This window comes from Pelobates fuscus, chromosome 4 (assembly GCF_036172605.1).
Source record: "Pelobates fuscus isolate aPelFus1 chromosome 4, aPelFus1.pri, whole genome shotgun sequence".
Taxonomy (NCBI): domain Eukaryota; kingdom Metazoa; phylum Chordata; class Amphibia; order Anura; family Pelobatidae; genus Pelobates; species Pelobates fuscus.
Genome location: NC_086320.1, coordinates 326,297,186 through 326,320,908, shown reverse-complemented (window position 1 = coordinate 326,320,908; position 23,723 = coordinate 326,297,186).

The window sequence follows — 23,723 nt, the reverse complement described above, 5'->3', positions numbered from 1 at the left end:
CGAGTCTTGCATGTTCCAAGAGAATGCTGAAAAAGACATTTGGAAACATAAAGGTACTGATAAATCTTCCCAAGGCAACAAAAGGAGAAAGAATGACTGTGACTGAGGCCAGCAGTGTAAAGTCGGTTTGTGCTAGAAAGAATGAGACAAGTAAAAATACACCGTGTAAAGGTGATAAGACTAAAGCATGCAGAAACATCCTAAAGAAAACTGCAAAGATGAGAAAAAAAATGTGTGCAAGGCCAAGTGTTGGTGGTAAGCAAAAACCACCCAGAAGGTGTAAGTAAAGCTAGTGAATACAGCCAGGGAAAGAAACCTGAAGCAGAAGCCACTGATGTTCACCGAAGTGAACAAGTCAAAGGCATGAAAAGCAGACTGACTTGGGGAGTCAGAGAAGACAACAGCAAAGGAGCTGAGCTTAATAGAGAGAAGCAAAGCACCCAAGTTGAGTTAAAAAATGCTGTGCACTGTTTAGTAGCCGAGGCTACCCAAGAATGTCAACCAGCTGTTGGACAGTCTGGCAGCCAAAAGCAAGGCAGAGAAGTAGTGGCAAGACAAAGTCAGAATAAGAAAGGTAAAGTAGCCGCCTCTGATCTAAGCCAAGAGAGAGCGACAGTTACAGAACCAAACTGTGGTAATAAGATTGGCACGTCCGCACCTAAGCCCAACCAAGTCGAAACTGACAAAGTAGATGACATTGGCATAGCAGAATTAAATATTTCAGAGACACCTGGTATTTCTACAAAGACTTTGAATGATTGTTCGGGAGCCGTAGAACTGGATCTGCTGGCAAAGACTACATCTACAATGCCTGGGCGCACTGACTACCTGGAACCGCTGCCATATTCTGGGAAAACCGTAATGGAGTTAAAGGCGGGACTCAGACTGCCTGACCGGCTGTTTGATACCGGGGCTGTCATGACCCAACGAGGGGCCATGACTGCGTCCCTGGACACCCCCGAGGGAGCAGGGAGACCACCAGACAGCCCAGAGGAAAGCATTGCTGACATTGAGAGGTGGCCACTCAAGGGCGAGCAAACAGAGGATACCCCTAGAGAGGAAACTGGGCAAAGAAAAGATGAGCTGGTGACAGAACCAGGTCTTGAAGACGTTGAGCACCTGGAAAATTCAACTCATGAAGGAATTGGACATATAGCTGATGTAAAAAGGCTAGTTCACGCCAAGCCTTTTGTAAAGTTTGCGCTTGAAAGTTACTCTGACATTGAGAGATTATCAAATCAGAAGCTGCGGATGCGGAAGCAGATGATGATTGAGAGGAACTTGGCTGCTAAGAAGCCACACCGTATTGATCTTCAGCCTAGATCCACTAGCAACCAGATAAGCGGGGAAAATGGAAAGAAAGGACAAAACCTGATACTGAGCCTGGGACAATATAACTATAATGGTAGGACGTACCCAAAAGTCCCATTACGGCTACGAGACCAGACTGAGAAACTCAGAGGCTTCAACTGCCACATGCAAGGACATATTACATATAACTGTCCTGAGAGTAAAGAGCCAATACAATGTGATATAGGAATAAGGGCTCTGCATCGGATTGTATTGACTTGCTTAGAGATGTGTGTGGTGACTAGTGGTGGTGTTAAAACACAGTTAATAGTGGTGATGGTGGAGGGGTATTGTGTACAAGCACTAATTGATTCAGGGAGTGGGGTTACTTTGAAAAGTGTTCTGTTCCAGCAAGAGGATGCAGATTCCTACCTTGATGTGGTGTTTCACAGGGGGAACTGGGTAGCACATCTGATGAAGGTCCAGTTAGTTGTGAATAATGTAAGGGCTGCCGGTTTTACCGCTAACAAGTGTTATCTAGGATTTGAGGAAGCTAACTATTTGGGTTATCCACTTGGGTGGGGGTTCTTTAAACTACAAGGGAGCAAGGTAGCAGCCATCTACAATAGGCCACTTCCTGTAACTGAGGAGCAAGTCAGGGCTGCTACAGCCCTAGGTGACATGAATGTTCACGGTTGGTGTTCTAAGGCCGCTCGACCCGATGGGTCTGAGCTGGGGAGGAGGATATGTGATAAAGTGAAGGCAGAGAGGCCATTTAACCCCAGGGGGAGTATATGTAGTTTGTGTGTTGCACAACACAAAGCTATGTTTAGTTATGGGCCCCTGGGGTGGAGTATTTGGAGAGAAGGGTGGGCCAATGCTCCACTCCACATTTTAGTGGTTTTCCTGGGAGACATAAATCCAGGCCAGGGTTTTTTGGACTGTCTCCAACCCACTGCTCAGCTGCAGATGATCAGCTGTAGCAGTGGGAATAAACCCCTCCCTGCTATGCAGGTAAAAAGGGGGGATTGCTGGCTTCCTCCCAGGAAGCAGGTAGAAGAGAGGCTGTTCTCTCCAGAGAGAGAGAGTCAAGGAGACTAGGTACTGGGAGTGCAGAAAGAAAAGCAGTCAAGGCTGGTTTGGAGCACTGGGAGTGCAAAAGAAAAGCAGTCAAGGCTGGTTTGGAGCACTGGGAGTGCAAAAGAAAAGCAGTCAAGGCTGGTTTGGAGCACTGGGAGTGCAGAAAGGGAAGCAGTCAAGGCTGGCTTGGAGCACTGGGAGTGCTGAGAGCGGACAAAGAACTAGGTTGGTGAAACCAATATTGTTTTGTTTTAGTTTAACCCCTGAGAGATAGGGAACCTAATGTTAGTTCTCAGACGAGCTAGGTTTTTGTTTATAGGGATTTGTGTTATATTTATGTTTTCATTTACTGCTGTCTCCTGTGTGGATTTACAAATAAAGTGCCTGGAGTATATGCAATTACAAGGACTGCGCCTGCTGTTTACCCTAGAGGACTGTGCTACCTGCAAATAAGGATCACAATATGTATGTATGTATGTCATTGTGTGTGTGTGTGTGTGTGTATGTCAGTATGTATGTGTATGTATGTATGTATGTGTCTGTGCCTGTGTGTATGTCAGTATGTATGTGTGTATGTATGTGCCTGTGTGTGTGTGTCAGTATATATGTATGTGTGTGTGTCAGTATATATGTATGTCAGTATTTATGTATGTGTATATATGTCAGTGTGTGTGTCTGTATGTATGTTAGTATGTATCTGTATATGTGTGTATGTCTGTTTCAGTATGCCTGTGTCAGTGTGTGTGTCTGTCAGTATATGTGTGTGTCAGTACGTATGTAACTTTGTGTGTGTATCTGTGTCCTTTTGTATCAGTGCATTTGTCTGTGTGCATTCTGTGTAAATTTTTGAGGATCTGTGTGTGTGTGTGTGTGTGTGTATCTGTGTCAGTGTGTGTATCTCTGTATTTGCATGTGTATTTGCATTCAAACACCACCGTTCACACACATACTCCATACAAAAACATGCTTACATTCAAAGTGTGTGTGTGTGTGTGTATATATATATATATATATATATATATATATATATATATATATATATATATATATACAGTGCATCCACTACACATGCACTACTAACACACACTGCAGCCAATACACAAACACACACCGCATCCACAAAACACACACCCTGTATCCAGGGCCGGATTAAGAGCACAGTGGGCCTGGTGCTGACAATTATGATGGGCCTAATTACGGAATCTTATCGACCAAAAACACTAAACAGTCATACCTCCCAAGCGTCATGTATCTGATGGAGATGGTGCTGGAGGGAAACTCATAGGATGCAGCTATAAGAAAACACATACTCTATGCTAATCTCTCTCTAATTTATGCTTTCATCTTTCAAGTAAATCCATAACCCCTAACAGCAGTGTCCAGTGAAGCAGGAAGTCAATGGGCAGGGTAAAAGGATGGGACACTGGTGCGAATCACGTGAACAGACCTGCCAAAAGGGGAGAACATGCCCAAAAAGGGGGCATGTCTGTCCAAAGAATTTGAAGGACAGCCTGGCATGAATGCATGTCAGGCTGCCCGCCAATCATGCAGGCATACTACGCAGGCAGCACCCTGAGCTTGACATAAATGCATCTAAAGATGCGCTCACTCCATGCTTTCTAAGGACTGTCCCCTAGCACTCGCTGGTCCACTTGTCTCCTTACTTTCTTACTAGCAGGCAGAAGTTCCTGGTATATAGTCTGAGACAGAGAAAAGGTGTATGTAGTGAGTGTAGAAGAAAGGGGACATGCCACAGTGTTAGAGAGACCAATGTCTGAATTACCTAAACTAATTTTATTGTCAGCCAGTCCACACAAGTTTTGTTCCCATACATCCCTCTTAAGCTTCCAAACTTAAAAGGACACTATAGCCACCAGAACAACTACAGCTTATTGTATTTGTTCTGGTAAGTAGAATCATTCCATTCAGGCATTTTGCAGTAAACACTGTCTTTTCAGAGAAAATAACTCCACTGGCCGCTCCTTAGATGGCTGCTAGAGGTGCTTCCTGGGGCAGTACTGCCTATTGTGCAGCACTGCCATTCAGTGTCTCCACCCTCTGCATGCAGACACTGAACTTTCCTCATAGAGATGCATTGATTCAATGTATCTTTATGAGGAGATGCTGATCGGCCAGGGCTATGTAGGACTTGTGATGGCTCTGCCCCTGATCTGCCTAGTTGACAGTCTCAGCCAATCCTATGGGCAAGTATTGTAATTTGCTCAGACCACCACTTCTGATGATGTCAGCAGACAGTCAGTTCAGAGGCAGAGCCAGCAGCTGCAGACTTGAATACAAGTTATATTTCACTATACTTAGGGAGGCAAGAAGGGGCCAGGGTGGTGGTTTTAACATAATAGGGTCAGAAATACATGATTGTGTTCCTGACCCTATAGTGCTCCTTTAAGCAAGAGTATGTGAAGAGTAGTTAGGGTTGCCACCTTTCTTGGGAAAAAATACCAGCGTTAATCATTTGTATAATCACAAGGAGTGACATCAGAGAAAATCGCCCAGTGTCCCAATGTCTCAGTGTGTCCCCATGTCACTAGGATACTGGGGACACAGTGAGACCCGGGGACACTGAGAGACATGGGGACACTGAGAGACCCGGGAACACACAGACATGGGGACACTGGGAGACATGGGAACACTGAGACATTTAGGGAAACTGGGAGAAATGGGGGCACTGAGACACTAGGGACACAGACACTGAGAGACATGGGGACACTGAAACATTTGGGGACACTAAGACACTAGGGACACAGAGACATGGGAACACATACACTGGGAGACTAGGGGACACTGGGAGACTAGGGGACACTGGCTGGGAGACAGACACTTGGGGACACTGGAAGACATGGGGACAGTTGTGGACATAGACATGGGGACACTGGGACATATAGGAACACTGGGAGACATGGGGACACAGACACTGGGAGACTTGGGGACACTGAGACACTAGGGACACTGGCTGGGGGACATGGGAACACTGGGAGAAATGCGGACATTGTCTCCGTGTCCCAAGTCTCAGTGTCTCCCAATATCCCCATGTGTCTCAGCGTCCCCATGTGTCTCAGCGTCCCCATGTTTTCCAGTGTCCCCAGGTGTCTCAGTTTTCACCAGGTCACCCAGTGTCTGTGTCCCAATGTGTCCTAGTGTCTCAGTGTCCCCTAGTGTCTTTGTCCCCATGTGTCTGTGTCCCCTAGTGTCTCAGTGTCCCCATATGTCCCTTAGTGTCCCCTAGTGTCTCAGGGTCCCCATGTGTCCCTGCTGCCTTTCCCCCATCCCTCACTTACTGTAGAGCTGCTGTCTGGACTCTGTGCCGTGTTGCTGCTCCCCCATGGATCAGTGAGTAGTAGAGAGAGGCAGGGATATGCTGTAACTTCCTATCCCTGCCTCTCTTCACACACAGTGACCCCTACTGGCCGGTGCTGGTATTGCAGAGTAATCTCCATATATTCTGAGAAAAATACCTGCATTTGTATTGCTGGTATTACTGCAATACCGGCACGGCCAGGCACACTCAAATACTGGCTGTGCCAGTAAAATACCAGTCAGGTGGCAAACCTAAGAGTAGTGTGTAAAAAAAAAAAAAATATATTATTATTTTTTTTTTTTTTTTTAAATGGGCCTATTCCATGGGCCTAGGCCTGGAGCTGCAGCTCCATCAGCCCCTATGTTAATCCGGCCCTGCCTGTATCTGATACCGGAGAAACTGACGGAAGCCAAGCACAGAGAAGTGGACACAGGTTTCTTCAGGAAGGAAGAGATTCTTTATTCGATTCACCGACCGGGGCTCAGAGGGACTTATGTCACCAAAATACAACAAGATCTGAGCCCAGAACTGACTGTGTAAATGCATGATATAGACATATAGCTCCTCCTATAGTTAACTCTACCCACATATATTCTTTACACAATCAGCTGAACAAAGCCTAACTTCCCTTACTTGTTAGACCACATGGCTCACCCAGAACAATGGAGGAGGGGAAGTGTTTTCAGTTTCTGCATTCCTGCATTTGCTCAATACGGTGTTGATTGTATCTTAGCTACGTGTAACTAACTAACTGATACAACATTTACACATATGCCACATGGCAATCTTGTCCTAGTAAATTTATTTTTACTGAGATTCCACCACATTCCCCCCTTTGATGCTTCTGATATTTCACAATTCCAGATGCATCACTTAACCATAGTTTGCTTACACCTCAGGTTGCCATGAATCAGAACAGACCTCGTAAGCATCTTAGCATCCTTACAAATTCCTTTAGCACTCCTCATTCTGATTCTCTCTGGGCTAAGGGTTCATACTTGCAAACAGCCATTACATGCACAGCTGGTTTCCTTTCTGTCGTGCTCTCTATGACACTCTGTATGGACCTAATAACCAATGGAACCAAACATGGTAGAAAGAGACACACTATAATCAACATGACTCCTCCTACCAATGTCTTGATCCCTCCAAGCTGCTCGTACCTACTTCCAAACCAACTACTAGAATTGTACCCGTTCCAGGCTTAAGTCGGTACATGCGTCAGTTTAGCCATGTGGCTTGTGAGATCAGCCACTGCCTGCCCTTCATCATGTATGTGCAGACAACAGTTGCTGAGATTGAACTTTCCACATACACCTCCTTCTATTTGCACTGGAAGTGAATGGAGGACTTTATCAACAGCCCAACTGGTTTACCTGGTAAGAAGGCTATGTGCTTTACAGAGGAATCCATAATTGCCTAATGGTAGAATGAGGCTTGAATCCCTGTATTAGAATACAATAACACTTCATGGGCATACAGTTTGGCTGTTAACCAGTTCCCTCACATATTACATCCCTCCTATTGGCAATGAAGCGCACTAAGGTAGCCAGTGCCACTCATTATCTTCCCAGCTACCTACATTCAAGGATGCTAGCTTCTTTTTATGATTCACATCATAAACTTTAACTCTCAAGGTCTCTGCTGTTTCAATTGGCAACAAGAAGAAGGATGGTTTGAGCATACCTAATACACATGCCCCTTCCCAGTCCTGTGGTAACTCCGAATATACTTTCTTACCACAGATCCAGTACAAATTTGCTGGGGCTTTCCAACTAGATGTAGCAGATAGGTCAAACCACACATCCTTTAAATTGGCGTATCTAGCAAACGGGTTAGATGGTTCTGAGACATTTGAAGCCGACCACCAAGTTGTATTCTTTGTATCATCATCATAAGCTTTTTGCCCTAGACAAGTTAATTCTCCTACAGAAGTATTATACATCATTCCTTTCCCCGCTATGCAAACATAACCTATAATGGAGGTCTTTAATCTCCACTCAGATTTACCTCTAACACTCATATGATAATCGGCTTGTGTAGATATTAATTGGTCAACTGCCTCAGAACCGGACATTACCTCCTTTGCTTCCCAAGGCCATTGGTCTCCCATGTTAGTACCTCCACACACATAGCAGTTGGTAACATTAAGACTACCGGCAATACTTTCGGCTAAATCTATGAACAGGTTTTTAGCATTATGGGGGATCTTATTATCTATACTCATCTCTTCATAAAAAGAATGGTATACTTGATGAGTTTGGGAGGTTACCGTATCAGTCTCTATCCCTATAAACAATATTGTCCCAGGGTCTAAACCCGTCCCATATATTTGAAACCCAAATAAATTACCATATTTATCTAAGAACTTGTCGGGGTTATTTATAAGTATATGGATTGGATTGCATTCCATAGACTTACAGTATGGACTGGTAGGCAACTTAGTCACAATCATGTCCTTGTCTGCTGTCTGTCCCCAAGTTGCCCACCCCACACAAGACCAATATGGGCAAAAGTTATAATCTCTATTTGGGCATCTAGGACTTACATATTTATTTTTACTACTGGGACAAATATATTTATCGTTAGACCCATACGTCCTCTCCCATCCAAGATCCCCACATACATTCCACGGCTTTCTACCACTTGATATCGCTTTACACGCATCAAATAGCAGAACACCTGAAGAATATACGAATTCTAATACCGTCTTATTAATTAGGGTCCCTGAGGATCTCCATTCCTGAGAGTCAACCAAATTGTACGGGGTTGATACTCTGGACTGAAGCACTTAGGTTCTCCTACTCCTAAATGGCACACACTATATTCTATATTTAGGTATCTACATCTTGATACATCTCCTTTACACTCATATTGTGAATGCCAAATTAGGGTCTGGGATATATGGTTACCTGTTATAGTAGTCTTAATGCAAACCTCACAGCTAGGTGTGTCAGTACCTCTACCTTCCTGAATATGAAAAGACACAAAAATATACATTATCAAAAGCACTTCTTTCGACGTCTTCATCCTCAGTCTTCGTCCGTGCGATGGCACCTCAGCTTCCAGGATGTAAGGGCTGCAGGGAATGGAGTTCTGCTCGTCTTCACAGGGGTCCCTTCGAGACTTTCCTGGCTTTTAATAACACGTTGGTGAGCGGACAGGCGTTATTATGGCCGTCAAAAACACTCACTTGTAGATCTTTGTTGATGTTCCCTTTTAACAATATTATCTTCGCAAAAAACACTTTTAATCCAACTCGATCACACGCTTCAACTGGATCTTGCAAGGATTCTCTGGATCTATGGTAGCTTGTCAGGAATCTGCCGCTGTTTTTTTTTTTACCCTAGAGTGATGAATCCACGGAGTCACTTCTACAACCTTTACAACTGTTGGGGTAGATAAAAGAACAACATAGGGACCTCTCCACTTGGAACCTAATGGAACAGTGTTCCATTTTTTTATCCACACTTGATCCCCTGGATGGTAAGAATGAACAGGTGGATAAATATTCACAGGTAATATATCTTGTACCCATTTCTGTACCTCCTCCATAGTTTTACCCAACTCTACAACCTGCTGCCGGGTAATTCCTTCTCCCAACTGACTCAAATCCCCCGTTAAGTTACCAAGTATGGAAGGTGGATGCCCATACATAATTTTTCAGCAGTACCCCAGAAACAAAAGAAAGCATCTTTGAGGTCTAGGAAGGTATAGTAGGTTGCCCCACCTGGTATTAAAGCAAGCAGATTATAGGGGATGGGTACCACTGGGTGTATATTGACTACTGCATTATTAACTGCGTTTAGATCTTGTACAGGATGATACTCATCTGATCCCGGCTTCTGAACAGGTAATAATGGAGTGTTCCAAGGGGAGGTACAGAATTTTAGGATGTCATACTTTGCACACTTATCCACATAGGTTTGTATATTTTCCTTAGCCCTCTATAATATATGGTACTAACTAAGGCTAACAGGATATGCTCCAAGCTTTGATTCAATGTGTATTGGTGGAATATTGCGAGCAAGTCCTGGAGGATTATTCTCTGTCCATATTCTTGAAATGTCAAATAAGGATTCATCACTCTTAGGGTCTGTATTTGTTATTATAGAGTAGAAGTGCCATTCTTCTTCCCTTTGCACCGATACTGATATTATGCCTGGTGATCTATTAAACTTCAGAGACGTTGATCCGTTGGGTTTAAAAGTTATCTGGGCTTGAAGCTTTGATAATAGATCTCGTCCTAGAAGCTGAACTGGACACTCCAGCATATATAGGAACTGGTGCTTAACAAAATGGCCTCCTAGAATACAAGTATGACTCCTGAGAATTGGTCTAGCAGCGCTTTCCCCAGTAGCTCCTATCATAGTTATAGTCTTCCTGAAGGAGGAGCAACTAGGTTAGTTACCACAGAGTACTCAGCACCAGTGTCAATCATGAAAGAGCTCCTCTTTCCCTCTATTGATACATCGACCATAGGCTGCACTCGGCTAAAGGGGGATGGAGCCCAGTCGGTATCAATAGTCTTCCATGACAGTGTCAGCCAGACTGACAAAATCTCTATCCCTTAATCTCTAGGTAGGGGAATAGTATACTACTGTCATTCCCTCCAAGACTTTCTCTATAGCCACCTCTGTAACCATCTCGTAACCTTCTCTCTTGTCTTATCTATAACTTGCTTTATATTCCCTCTGTGGGCAGTCACTTTTCAAATATCCTTCCTCTCTACAATACGCACAGTGATTCCTACTTCCTCCCTTACTCAGGCTATTCTCAACTCCTCTATTCACCTCCCTTCCCTGTCTCTCTACACTTATGATAGCTACAGCTAGCATATCTGCCTTCATCCTCATTTTACGTTCTTCCTCCTGCTTTGTTTCAATCTCCCTGTTCATATACACCTGAACTGTGATATGGACATTCCTACAAATCCCTTTAACTTTAGCAATTTTCTTTTGATATCACCTTGGGTCTGGCTGACAAATGCTGAGTTGTTCATTCGAGAGTTCTCAGGGGCCTCTGGATTAAAAGGAGTATATAAACTATATGACTCCAGCAATCTCTCATAGAAAGCATTAGGTTACTCGTCTGCTTTCGTAAAGGAATTATGGGTCTTCCAATTAAACAGATCAGTCATGGTGAACGGGACATAAACAAATACAGGGTCTGCCAACTGTAATTGACCATTAATATCAATGTGTGGTGGACCAGGGGTAAGCTACAGTGGCATTTGTAAATGTCAAAGTTGGAGGGCACCGGTCATTTGTCAGGTTAGGGTGGGACTTAGATAGGGTTGTTTAGTCATAGGTTCCGGTCGGGGAGTGGTGAGGTAGGTGGAAATGGATAAATTAATTTTACTGGTCAGTAACTTGGTTAACAAAATGTTTCGGACAGGGCTAGGAGGAGCCTGACCAGTAACCAAAAATGGTAAAAGTGTATTCCAGCGTCCTATACCATTGACCATTTCATCCAGTTGTATTTCAAAACTAATTTACTGTTACTAAAGGCACAAAAGGCTCAGTAATTATAGTGTTATGTCAGTGGTTATGGTGTTTTCAGTGATTATGGTATTATCAGTGGTTATGGTGTTTTCAGTGGTTATGGTATTATCAGTGGTTATGGTGTTTTCAGTAGTTATGGTGTTTTCAGTGGTTATGGTATTATCAGTGGTTATGGTATTATCAGTGGTTATGGTGTTTTCAGTGATTATGGTATTATCAGTGGCTATGGTGTTTTCAGTGATTATGGTGTTTTCAGTGGTTATGGTATTATCAGTGGTTATGGTATTATCAGTGGTTATGGTGTTTTCAGTGGTTATGGTATTATCAGTGGTTATGGTATTTTCAGTGATTATGGTGTTTTCAGTGGTTATGGTATTATCAGTGGTTATGGTATTATCAGTGGTTATGGTGTTTTCAGTGATTATGGTATTATCAGTGGTTATGGTATTTTCAGTGATTATGGTGTTTTCAGTGGTTATGGTATTATCAGTGGTTATGGTGTTTTCAGTGGTTATGGTGTTTTCAGTGGTTATGGTATTATCAGTGGTTATGGTGTTTTCAGTGATTATGGTGTTTTCAGTGGTTATGGTATTATCAGTGGTTATGGTATTATCAGTGGTTATGGTGTTTTCAGTGGTTATGGTATTATCAGTGGTTATGGTATTTTCAGTGGTTATGGTGTTTTCAGTGGTTATGGTGTTTTCAGTGGTTATGGTGTTTTTTAATTGCTGAGAATTATCTGATTTCAGTGGATTCAGTTACTGTTATTAAGAATTCTCCTCACAATTTTGACTGCTAATAATAAAACTGAATACAAAGAACCAGTTGGGGGGGTAGGTAGGCACAGAAAAAGGAGGGGACAGGCATCTGAGAGCCAGAGACAATTAGAGCACAGGGGGACATACCAGCTGCACCAGTTTTTGCTAAATAATTTAGTTGAGGGATGGTCAGATGGGTCAGATTCCATTGGGGATGGACAGACCAGTTTTGATAACCATCTAGTAACACAAACTGTGTTAACAGTCAAAATATGGAAACTGGTCATTCTCTACTACATAAGGTAGTCCCCAAAATCACACACAGTATATCCCTTTTTAAAGTTATTTAGCATACATTCTAAGGGATCAACAATCTTTAAATTCCGGCGCTGCCATACTTAGCAACGGAGCGTCTAATTCAAAGAAACACAACAAACACACCTCCAACAGTCACACTCGTTTCCCTGGCAACAGCGCCATGTGGCACAGTTACTAGGTCAAACTCATACAACAAAACATACAGGGAATTCCCGTACACACACAGCTGTTACACCAGTCACTAAGTAACTAATATTATGCCCTTTGGCGAATCTATACAGTCACCCACGCTATAATTCTCTATATATGAATTACCCGTCTATAACACACCCCAGTAACATCGTCTTTTACAAATAGCGGTTACAGTACGGTTAGCATAAGTCAAAGCACAATTTAAGGTCACAATACAATTATTAGTGGTTATGGTGTTAAACATGCATTAGACGACAATGATTAGTACTTATATACAGTGTCAGTAAATATACAGGGTTATGGTACCGTGCACTATGATACAGCAACACACTATTAACACTCTCGCTAGACGGCTGAGCTCGCGCTATCTAACAAGATATACACTTTACTAAACAATCTTTAACACATTTACAATCCCAACTAAACTATTGGCCAGTACCTTGAATGGACTACCTAAAACTATATACACCCGTTTTGGTTAGCCACACTGCCCAAGCACCACATATAGCGAACTGGAGGACCGAATTTACACAGACACCTCTTAGTCTATTACTCTATCAAAAATCTAGTGGGTTCCAAATTGACACGCCTTCCCACTTAGCCAAGATAGGTTGAGAGCTAGCGAACCGAATTTACACAGACGCCGCTTAGTCTCCCGGTCCCTCCGACCTAGCGAACGTAATATACACCCTAGAACGCTAGTCTAGACAAGACACCGGTGTCCGGCTAGGGCTATTTACACAGAACCCCGCCTGACTCCAAACCAAATCAAACGGTCTTACTAAAGAGCGTTCGATTGAGCGGTGCGCCTTCGCTCCTTCCCTCCGACAGAGGGGGCAGATTCCATACACAGATTTAAACCCCTTTTGGGCCTACCGCACAATCGGTATACCCCTAGTGGGTCTGCCGTCTAAAACAGCAGTTGTCTTACCTCCTCGTTCCTGAACCTGGGTTCACACTCATCGACGGGGACACCCCAGCACTTACTACGTAGAGGCCGATGATCTCCTGGACAAAAGACCAGTGGCGCCGAGACGAATGGAGGTCCACGCAGAAGTTCAGGGGTGCAGCCGTAGAGAACGTGGGCAAAGATAGACCGTCTCACGCCTCTGCTTCTCAGCTACCGTTGAACGATGAGCTTCCCGGCCCAATGCACCAAATGATACCGGAGAAACTGACGGAAGCCAAGCACAGAGAAGTGGACACAGGTTTCTTCAGGAAGGAAGAGATTCTTTATTCGATTCACCGACCGGGGCTCAGAGGGACTTATGTCACCAAAATACAACAAGATCTGAGCCCAGAACTGACTGTGTAAATGCATGATATAGACATATAGCTCCTCCTATAGTTAACTCTACCCACATATATTCTTTACACAATCAGCTGAACAAAGCCTAACTTCCCTTACTTGTTAGACCACATGGCTCACCCAGAACAATGGAGGAGGGGAAGTGTTTTCAGTTTCTGCATTCCTGCATTTGCTCAATACGGTGTTGATTGTATCTTAGCTACGTGTAACTAACTAACTGATACAACATTTACACATATGCCACATGGCAATCTTGTCCTAGTAAATTTATTTTTACTGAGATTCCACCACATATCCACTCTACAAACACTGCTTCCTTGTGGGTGGATTTGGAGGTGGTTCTGTGGGCAGGATTTGGGGAGGCAGGCACCTGGGGGCCCAGACATTGAGCCGCGTTAGGGGCCCCAAATTTTCTGTTGGCGGCCCTGACTCTAAGCACCAAATTACTGAAATATATCATGCCATGTTGAGTATTTCATTGTCAGGAAAAACTGTAAATTATTTTTGGAAATCGTAATGAAATTGCTGCCTATAAGGGAGGAAGGTTCCTATGTCAATGTAACAAAAAAGATGACCATCTTCCTTCTATGTGAGCTTTAATGTAGGAGATAGAATCAACAAAGAATATAGAGAGTGATAGAGAACTTAATAGAAAGCAAGACAGATATTATAAAAAACAAATAACACAATTTATATTTACAATATATATACTGTATACATGCATCTCATGTAAGCATTATATTTTATTTATGATTTAAAACAAATTATATATAAAAGGAGTTAGATAATGTAATGCAGGAAATCATTAATTCCATATGTATAATATGATCTGGAAGGTCACTCTTTATGGGACATGACAAATTCCATATATGCAGAGTTTGAAAGAGTAGGATAAGTTGCCAACCATAACATTGCTTTCTATAATTTGTCAAGCATTACATAGTCATCCTTGGGGAGCTGTTGTTTCACTTTATATAGACAACATTAGAGGAGAAAATGTTGAGCAGAAATCCCACTGCGAATGTTAACAGCTCTTCTGTGCTGCATAGGTGCCAACATTCCTGAATTTGCCAGGGCAGACCTGCATTTTAGGTACGGTCCCAGCAAAAATAGGTCTCTAGTTTTGAAATCTGCTCAACAGTTCAAACCTGCCATGCAAATCCCAAGATGCTGAAAAGATCTGCGCACCAGGACCATGTACAGATCATGCTCTCCATGCATGGTCTGCCTTGAGGTGGCAGGCTATCATTCGCCTTGGACATCTTCATTAAACCTGTCCCGTAAGATGGGCATGGCAACCTATCCAAATGGCTTCATCCTTCCGTACAGCTTTTTTTATTGCCGGTTCATCTCTATCCTAAAAAGGTGGGCAGGGAAGAGTTACATGTATGGTGCTGCCAAATCACTTACACTGTGAGTTTCCATGTGCTCCACTGTCGTCGCATAGTAACTAAGGTAACAAAAAATGGAATGACGCTCTCATTGCCTCGGAGGGGCGGGCAGGGCTGGGGGGCAGGGAGGCAATTGCCCCCCAGGCCGCCATAAATCCCGGGCCGCCCACATCCAAAAAAAAAAAGAAATGTTCCCCCCAATGGCTGAACTACCGGCCCGGCTGCTCTGTAGACCCTTGCTGGCAGGACTGGCTCCCCTTGCAAATCTGCTATTTTGTATATTGCCAATTCGGCAATATACTAAATAGCAATTATCCTACCTCACTGATTGGCTGATCGCCAGTAACCTCACTAAGAGACAGAGTGGGGTGCAGGTGGATGGTACAGCTATCTTCCTTGTTTGTGTGTGCCGCGGAGGCACAGCTAGCTCACATGCCGGAACTCAATGCCTTCCCCTCACCTCTTCCTGGGCGGAGTTCTGGCAGAGCTGCCTCCATATCCTGCCTGCACGGCCCCTCCCTCAGTTCCCAGGATGCCCACAGCACCAAGACTGCACAGGGGGGCTCAGAGCAAGCCCAGTAGAGCTAAGGCCCCCAAGAAATCCCTGTCCCAGCTTGCAGCAGTGGCACACAGGATCAGTAAGTGAAATACTCTACCTGACATCTCCCTGCACACATCTGAGGCTGTCTCTTCCTGACTCTATTTCTTTCTGTGTGTCTCACCTCCTTTCTGTGTCTCTCTAGTTTTCTAGATGTCTCTGGCTCTCCTTTCCTTGTGTTACTCTCTGTCTCTCTCTAGCTGTCTCAATCTCTTGTTTCCTTGTGTCATTCTCTGTCTCTCTCTAGCTGTCCCAGTCTCTCCTTTCCTTGTGTCACTCTCTGTCTCTCTCTAGTTCTCTAGCTATCTCTGGCTCTCCTTTCCTTGTGTTACTCTCTGTCTCTCTCTAGCTGTCTCAATCTCTTGTTTCCTTGTGTCATTCTCTGTCTCTCTCTAGCTGTCTCAGTCTCTCCTTTCTTTGTGTCACTCTCTGTCTCTAGTTTTCTAGCTGTCTCTGGCTCTCCTTTCCTTGTGTCACTCTCTGTCTCTGTATAGTTTTTTTTATCTGTCTCTCCTCTCCTCGTGTCACTCTCTGTCTCTCTAGTTTTTTAGCTGTCTCAGTCTCTCCTTTGCTTTTGTCACTCTGTCTCTCCCCCCTTTCTGTCTCTCTATTTCTTTACATGTGTAGCTCTGTCTCTTATTGGCTTTGTCTCTCCTTCTCTCTGTGTGTCTGTCTTCTCTGGCACTTCCTCTCTCTTTCTTTGCAAACCTCACAGCTAGGTGTGTCAGTACCTCTACCTTCCTGAATATGAAAAGACACAAAAATATACATTATCAAAAGCACTTCTTTCGACGTCTTCATCCTCAGTCTTCGTCCGTGCGATGGCACCTCAGCTTCCAGGATGTAAGGGCTGCAGGGAATGGAGTTCTGCTCGTCTTCACAGGGGTCCCTTCGAGACTTTCCTGGCTTTTAATAACACGTTGGTGAGCGGACAGGCGTTATTATGGCCGTCAAAAACACTCACTTGTAGATCTTTGTTGATGTTCCCTTTTAACAATATTATCTTCGCAAAAAACACTTTTAATCCAACTCGATCACACGCTTCAACTGGATCTTGCAAGGATTCTCTGGATCTATGGTAGCTTGTCAGGAATCTGCCGCTGTTTTTTTTTTTACCCTAGAGTGATGAATCCACGGAGTCACTTCTACAACCTTTACAACTGTTGGGGTAGATAAAAGAACAACATAGGGACCTCTCCACTTGGAACCTAATGGAACAGTGTTCCATTTTTTTATCCACACTTGATCCCCTGGATGGTAAGAATGAACAGGTGGATAAATATTCACAGGTAATATATCTTGTACCCATTTCTGTACCTCCTCCATAGTTTTACCCAACTCTACAACCTGCTGCCGGGTAATTCCTTCTCCCAACTGACTCAAATCCCCCGTTAAGTTACCAAGTATGGAAGGTGGATGCCCATACATAATTTTTCAGCAGTACCCCAGAAACAAAAGAAAGCATCTTTGAGGTCTAGGAAGGTATAGTAGGTTGCCCCACCTGGTATTAAAGCAAGCAGATTATAGGGGATGGGTACCACTGGGTGTATATTGACTACTGCATTATTAACTGCGTTTAGATCTTGTACAGGATGATACTCATCTGATCCCGGCTTCTGAACAGGTAATAATGGAGTGTTCCAAGGGGAGGTACAGAATTTTAGGATGTCATACTTTGCACACTTATCCACATAGGTTTGTATATTTTCCTTAGCCCTCTATAATATATGGTACTAACTAAGGCTAACAGGATATGCTCCAAGCTTTGATTCAATGTGTATTGGTGGAATATTGCGAGCAAGTCCTGGAGGATTATTCTCTGTCCATATTCTTGAAATGTCAAATAAGGATTCATCACTCTTAGGGTCTGTATTTGTTATTATAGAGTAGAAGTGCCATTCTTCTTCCCTTTGCACCGATACTGATATTATGCCTGGTGATCTATTAAACTTCAGAGACGTTGATCCGTTGGGTTTAAAAGTTATCTGGGCTTGAAGCTTTGATAATAGATCTCGTCCTAGAAGCTGAACTGGACACTCCAGCATATATAGGAACTGGTGCTTAACAAAATGGCCTCCTAGAATACAAGTATGACTCCTGAGAATTGGTCTAGCAGCGCTTTCCCCAGTAGCTCCTATCATAGTTATAGTCTTCCTGAAGGAGGAGCAACTAGGTTAGTTACCACAGAGTACTCAGCACCAGTGTCAATCATGAAAGAGCTCCTCTTTCCCTCTATTGATACATCGACCATAGGCTGCACTCGGCTAAAGGGGGATGGAGCCCAGTCGGTATCAATAGTCTTCCATGACAGTGTCAGCCAGACTGACAAAATCTCTATCCCTTAATCTCTAGGTAGGGGAATAGTATACTACTGTCATTCCCTCCAAGACTTTCTCTATAGCCACCTCTGTAACCATCTCGTAACCTTCTCTCTTGTCTTATCTATAACTTGCTTTATATTCCCTCTGTGGGCAGTCACTTTTCAAATATCCTTCCTCTCTACAATACGCACAGTGATTCCTACTTCCTCCCTTACTCAGGCTATTCTCAACTCCTCTATTCACCTCCCTTCCCTGTCTCTCTACACTTATGATAGCTACAGCTAGCATATCTGCCTTCATCCTCATTTTACGTTCTTCCTCCTGCTTTGTTTCAATCTCCCTGTTCATATACACCTGAACTGTGATATGGACATTCCTACAAATCCCTTTAACTTTAGCAATTTTCTTTTGATATCACCTTGGGTCTGGCTGACAAATGCTGAGTTGTTCATTCGAGAGTTCTCAGGGGCCTCTGGATTAAAAGGAGTATATAAACTATATGACTCCAGCAATCTCTCATAGAAAGCATTAGGTTACTCGTCTGCTTTCGTAAAGGAATTATGGGTCTTCCAATTAAACAGATCAGTCATGGTGAACGGGACATAAACAAATACAGGGTCTGCCAACTGTAATTGACCATTAATATCAATGTGTGGTGGACCAGGGGTAAGCTACAGTGGCATTTGTAAATGTCAAAGTTGGAGGGCACCGGTCATTTGTCAGGTTAGGGTGGGACTTAGATAGGGTTGTTTAGTCATAGGTTTAGTCATAGGTCGGGGAGTGGTGAGGTAGGTGGAAATGGATAAATTAATTTTACTGGTCAGTAACTTGGTTAACAAAATGTTTCGGACAGGGCTAGGAGGAGCCTGACCAGTAACCAAAAATGGTAAAAGTGTATTCCAGCGTCCTATACCATTGACCATTTCATCCAGTTGTATTTCAAAACTAATTTACTGTTACTAAAGGCACAAAAGGCTCAGTAATTATAGTGTTATGTCAGTGGTTATGGTGTTTTCAGTGATTATGGTATTATCAGTGGTTATGGTGTTTTCAGTGGTTATGGTATTATCAGTGGTTATGGTGTTTTCAGTAGTTATGGTGTTTTCAGTGGTTATGGTATTATCAGTGGTTATGGTATTATCAGTGGTTATGGTGTTTTCAGTGATTATGGTATTATCAGTGGCTATGGTGTTTTCAGTGATTATGGTGTTTTCAGTGGTTATGGTATTATCAGTGGTTATGGTATTATCAGTGGTTATGGTGTTTTCAGTGGTTATGGTATTATCAGTGGTTATGGTATTTTCAGTGATTATGGTGTTTTCAGTGGTTATGGTATTATCAGTGGTTATGGTATTATCAGTGGTTATGGTGTTTTCAGTGATTATGGTATTATCAGTGGTTATGGTATTTTCAGTGATTATGGTGTTTTCAGTGGTTATGGTATTATCAGTGGTTATGGTGTTTTCAGTGGTTATGGTGTTTTCAGTGGTTATGGTATTATCAGTGGTTATGGTGTTTTCAGTGATTATGGTGTTTTCAGTGGTTATGGTATTATCAGTGGTTATGGTATTATCAGTGGTTATGGTGTTTTCAGTGGTTATGGTATTATCAGTGGTTATGGTATTTTCAGTGGTTATGGTGTTTTCAGTGGTTATGGTGTTTTCAGTGGTTATGGTGTTTTTTAATTGCTGAGAATTATCTGATTTCAGTGGATTCAGTTACTGTTATTAAGAATTCTCCTCACAATTTTGACTGCTAATAATAAAACTGAATACAAAGAACCAGTTGGGGGGGTAGGTAGGCACAGAAAAAGGAGGGGACAGGCATCTGAGAGCCAGAGACAATTAGAGCACAGGGGGACATACCAGCTGCACCAGTTTTTGCTAAATAATTTAGTTGAGGGATGGTCAGATGGGTCAGATTCCATTGGGGATGGACAGACCAGTTTTGATAACCATCTAGTAACACAAACTGTGTTAACAGTCAAAATATGGAAACTGGTCATTCTCTACTACATAAGGTAGTCCCCAAAATCACACACAGTATATCCCTTTTTAAAGTTATTTAGCATACATTCTAAGGGATCAACAATCTTTAAATTCCGGCGCTGCCATACTTAGCAACGGAGCGTCTAATTCAAAGAAACACAACAAACACACCTCCAACAGTCACACTCGTTTCCCTGGCAACAGCGCCATGTGGCACAGTTACTAGGTCAAACTCATACAACAAAACATACAGGGAATTCCCGTACACACACAGCTGTTACACCAGTCACTAAGTAACTAATATTATGCCCTTTGGCGAATCTATACAGTCACCCACGCTATAATTCTCTATATATGAATTACCCGTCTATAACACACCCCAGTAACATCGTCTTTTACAAATAGCGGTTACAGTACGGTTAGCATAAGTCAAAGCACAATTTAAGGTCACAATACAATTATTAGTGGTTATGGTGTTAAACATGCATTAGACGACAATGATTAGTACTTATATACAGTGTCAGTAAATATACAGGGTTATGGTACCGTGCACTATGATACAGCAACACACTATTAACACTCTCGCTAGACGGCTGAGCTCGCGCTATCTAACAAGATATACACTTTACTAAACAATCTTTAACACATTTACAATCCCAACTAAACTATTGGCCAGTACCTTGAATGGACTACCTAAAACTATATACACCCGTTTTGGTTAGCCACACTGCCCAAGCACCACATATAGCGAACTGGAGGACCGAATTTACACAGACACCTCTTAGTCTATTACTCTATCAAAAATCTAGTGGGTTCCAAATTGACACGCCTTCCCACTTAGCCAAGATAGGTTGAGAGCTAGCGAACCGAATTTACACAGACGCCGCTTAGTCTCCCGGTCCCTCCGACCTAGCGAACGTAATATACACCCTAGAACGCTAGTCTAGACAAGACACCGGTGTCCGGCTAGGGCTATTTACACAGAACCCCGCCTGACTCCAAACCAAATCAAACGGTCTTACTAAAGAGCGTTCGATTGAGCGGTGCGCCTTCGCTCCTTCCCTCCGACAGAGGGGGCAGATTCCATACACAGATTTAAACCCCTTTTGGGCCTACCGCACAATCGGTATACCCCTAGTGGGTCTGCCGTCTAAAACAGCAGTTGTCTTACCTCCTCGTTCCTGAACCTGGGTTCACACTCATCGACGGGGACACCCCAGCACTTACTACGTAGAGGCCGATGATCTCCTGGACAAAAGACCAGTGGCGCCGAGACGAATGGAGGTCCACGCAGAAGTTCAGGGGTGCAGCCGTAGAGAACGTGGGCAAAGATAGACCGTCTCACGCCTCTGCTTCTCAGCTACCGTTGAACGATGAGCTTCCCGGCCCAATGCACCAAATGATACCGGAGAAACTGACGGAAGCCAAGCACAGAGAAGTGGACACAGGTTTCTTCAGGAAGGAAGAGATTCTTTATTCGATTCACCGACCGGGGCTCAGAGGGACTTATGTCACCAAAATACAACAAGATCTGAGCCCAGAACTGACTGTGTAAATGCATGATATAGACATATAGCTCCTCCTATAGTTAACTCTACCCACATATATTCTTTACACAATCAGCTGAACAAAGCCTAACTTCCCTTACTTGTTAGACCACATGGCTCACCCAGAACAATGGAGGAGGGGAAGTGTTTTCAGTTTCTGCATTCCTGCATTTGCTCAATACGGTGTTGATTGTATCTTAGCTACGTGTAACTAACTAACTGATACAACATTTACACATATGCCACATGGCAATCTTGTCCTAGTAAATTTATTTTTACTGAGATTCCACCACATATCCACTCTACAAACACTGCTTCCTTGTGGGTGGATTTGGAGGTGGTTCTGTGGGCAGGATTTGGGGAGGCAGGCACCTGGGGGCCCAGACATTGAGCCGCGTTAGGGGCCCCAAATTTTCTGTTGGCGGCCCTGACTCTAAGCACCAAATTACTGAAATATATCATGCCATGTTGAGTATTTCATTGTCAGGAAAAACTGTAAATTATTTTTGGAAATCGTAATGAAATTGCTGCCTATAAGGGAGGAAGGTTCCTATGTCAATGTAACAAAAAAGATGACCATCTTCCTTCTATGTGAGCTTTAATGTAGGAGATAGAATCAACAAAGAATATAGAGAGTGATAGAGAACTTAATAGAAAGCAAGACAGATATTATAAAAAACAAATAACACAATTTATATTTACAATATATATACTGTATACATGCATCTCATGTAAGCATTATATTTTATTTATGATTTAAAACAAATTATATATAAAAGGAGTTAGATAATGTAATGCAGGAAATCATTAATTCCATATGTATAATATGATCTGGAAGGTCACTCTTTATGGGACATGACAAATTCCATATATGCAGAGTTTGAAAGAGTAGGATAAGTTGCCAACCATAACATTGCTTTCTATAATTTGTCAAGCATTACATAGTCATCCTTGGGGAGCTGTTGTTTCACTTTATATAGACAACATTAGAGGAGAAAATGTTGAGCAGAAATCCCACTGCGAATGTTAACAGCTCTTCTGTGCTGCATAGGTGCCAACATTCCTGAATTTGCCAGGGCAGACCTGCATTTTAGGTACGGTCCCAGCAAAAATAGGTCTCTAGTTTTGAAATCTGCTCAACAGTTCAAACCTGCCATGCAAATCCCAAGATGCTGAAAAGATCTGCGCACCAGGACCATGTACAGATCATGCTCTCCATGCATGGTCTGCCTTGAGGTGGCAGGCTATCATTCGCCTTGGACATCTTCATTAAACCTGTCCCGTAAGATGGGCATGGCAACCTATCCAAATGGCTTCATCCTTCCGTACAGCTTTTTTTATTGCCGGTTCATCTCTATCCTAAAAAGGTGGGCAGGGAAGAGTTACATGTATGGTGCTGCCAAATCACTTACACTGTGAGTTTCCATGTGCTCCACTGTCGTCGCATAGTAACTAAGGTAACAAAAAATGGAATGACGCTCTCATTGCCTCGGAGGGGCGGGCAGGGCTGGGGGGCAGGGAGGCAATTGCCCCCCAGGCCGCCATAAATCCCGGGCCGCCCACATCCAAAAAAAAAAAGAAATGTTCCCCCCAATGGCTGAACTACCGGCCCGGCTGCTCTGTAGACCCTTGCTGGCAGGACTGGCTCCCCTTGCAAATCTGCTATTTTGTATATTGCCAATTCGGCAATATACTAAATAGCAATTATCCTACCTCACTGATTGGCTGATCGCCAGTAACCTCACTAAGAGACAGAGTGGGGTGCAGGTGGATGGTACAGCTATCTTCCTTGTTTGTGTGTGCCGCGGAGGCACAGCTAGCTCACATGCCGGAACTCAATGCCTTCCCCTCACCTCTTCCTGGGCGGAGTTCTGGCAGAGCTGCCTCCATATCCTGCCTGCACGGCCCCTCCCTCAGTTCCCAGGATGCCCACAGCACCAAGACTGCACAGGGGGGCTCAGAGCAAGCCCAGTAGAGCTAAGGCCCCCAAGAAATCCCTGTCCCAGCTTGCAGCAGTGGCACACAGGATCAGTAAGTGAAATACTCTACCTGACATCTCCCTGCACACATCTGAGGCTGTCTCTTCCTGACTCTATTTCTTTCTGTGTGTC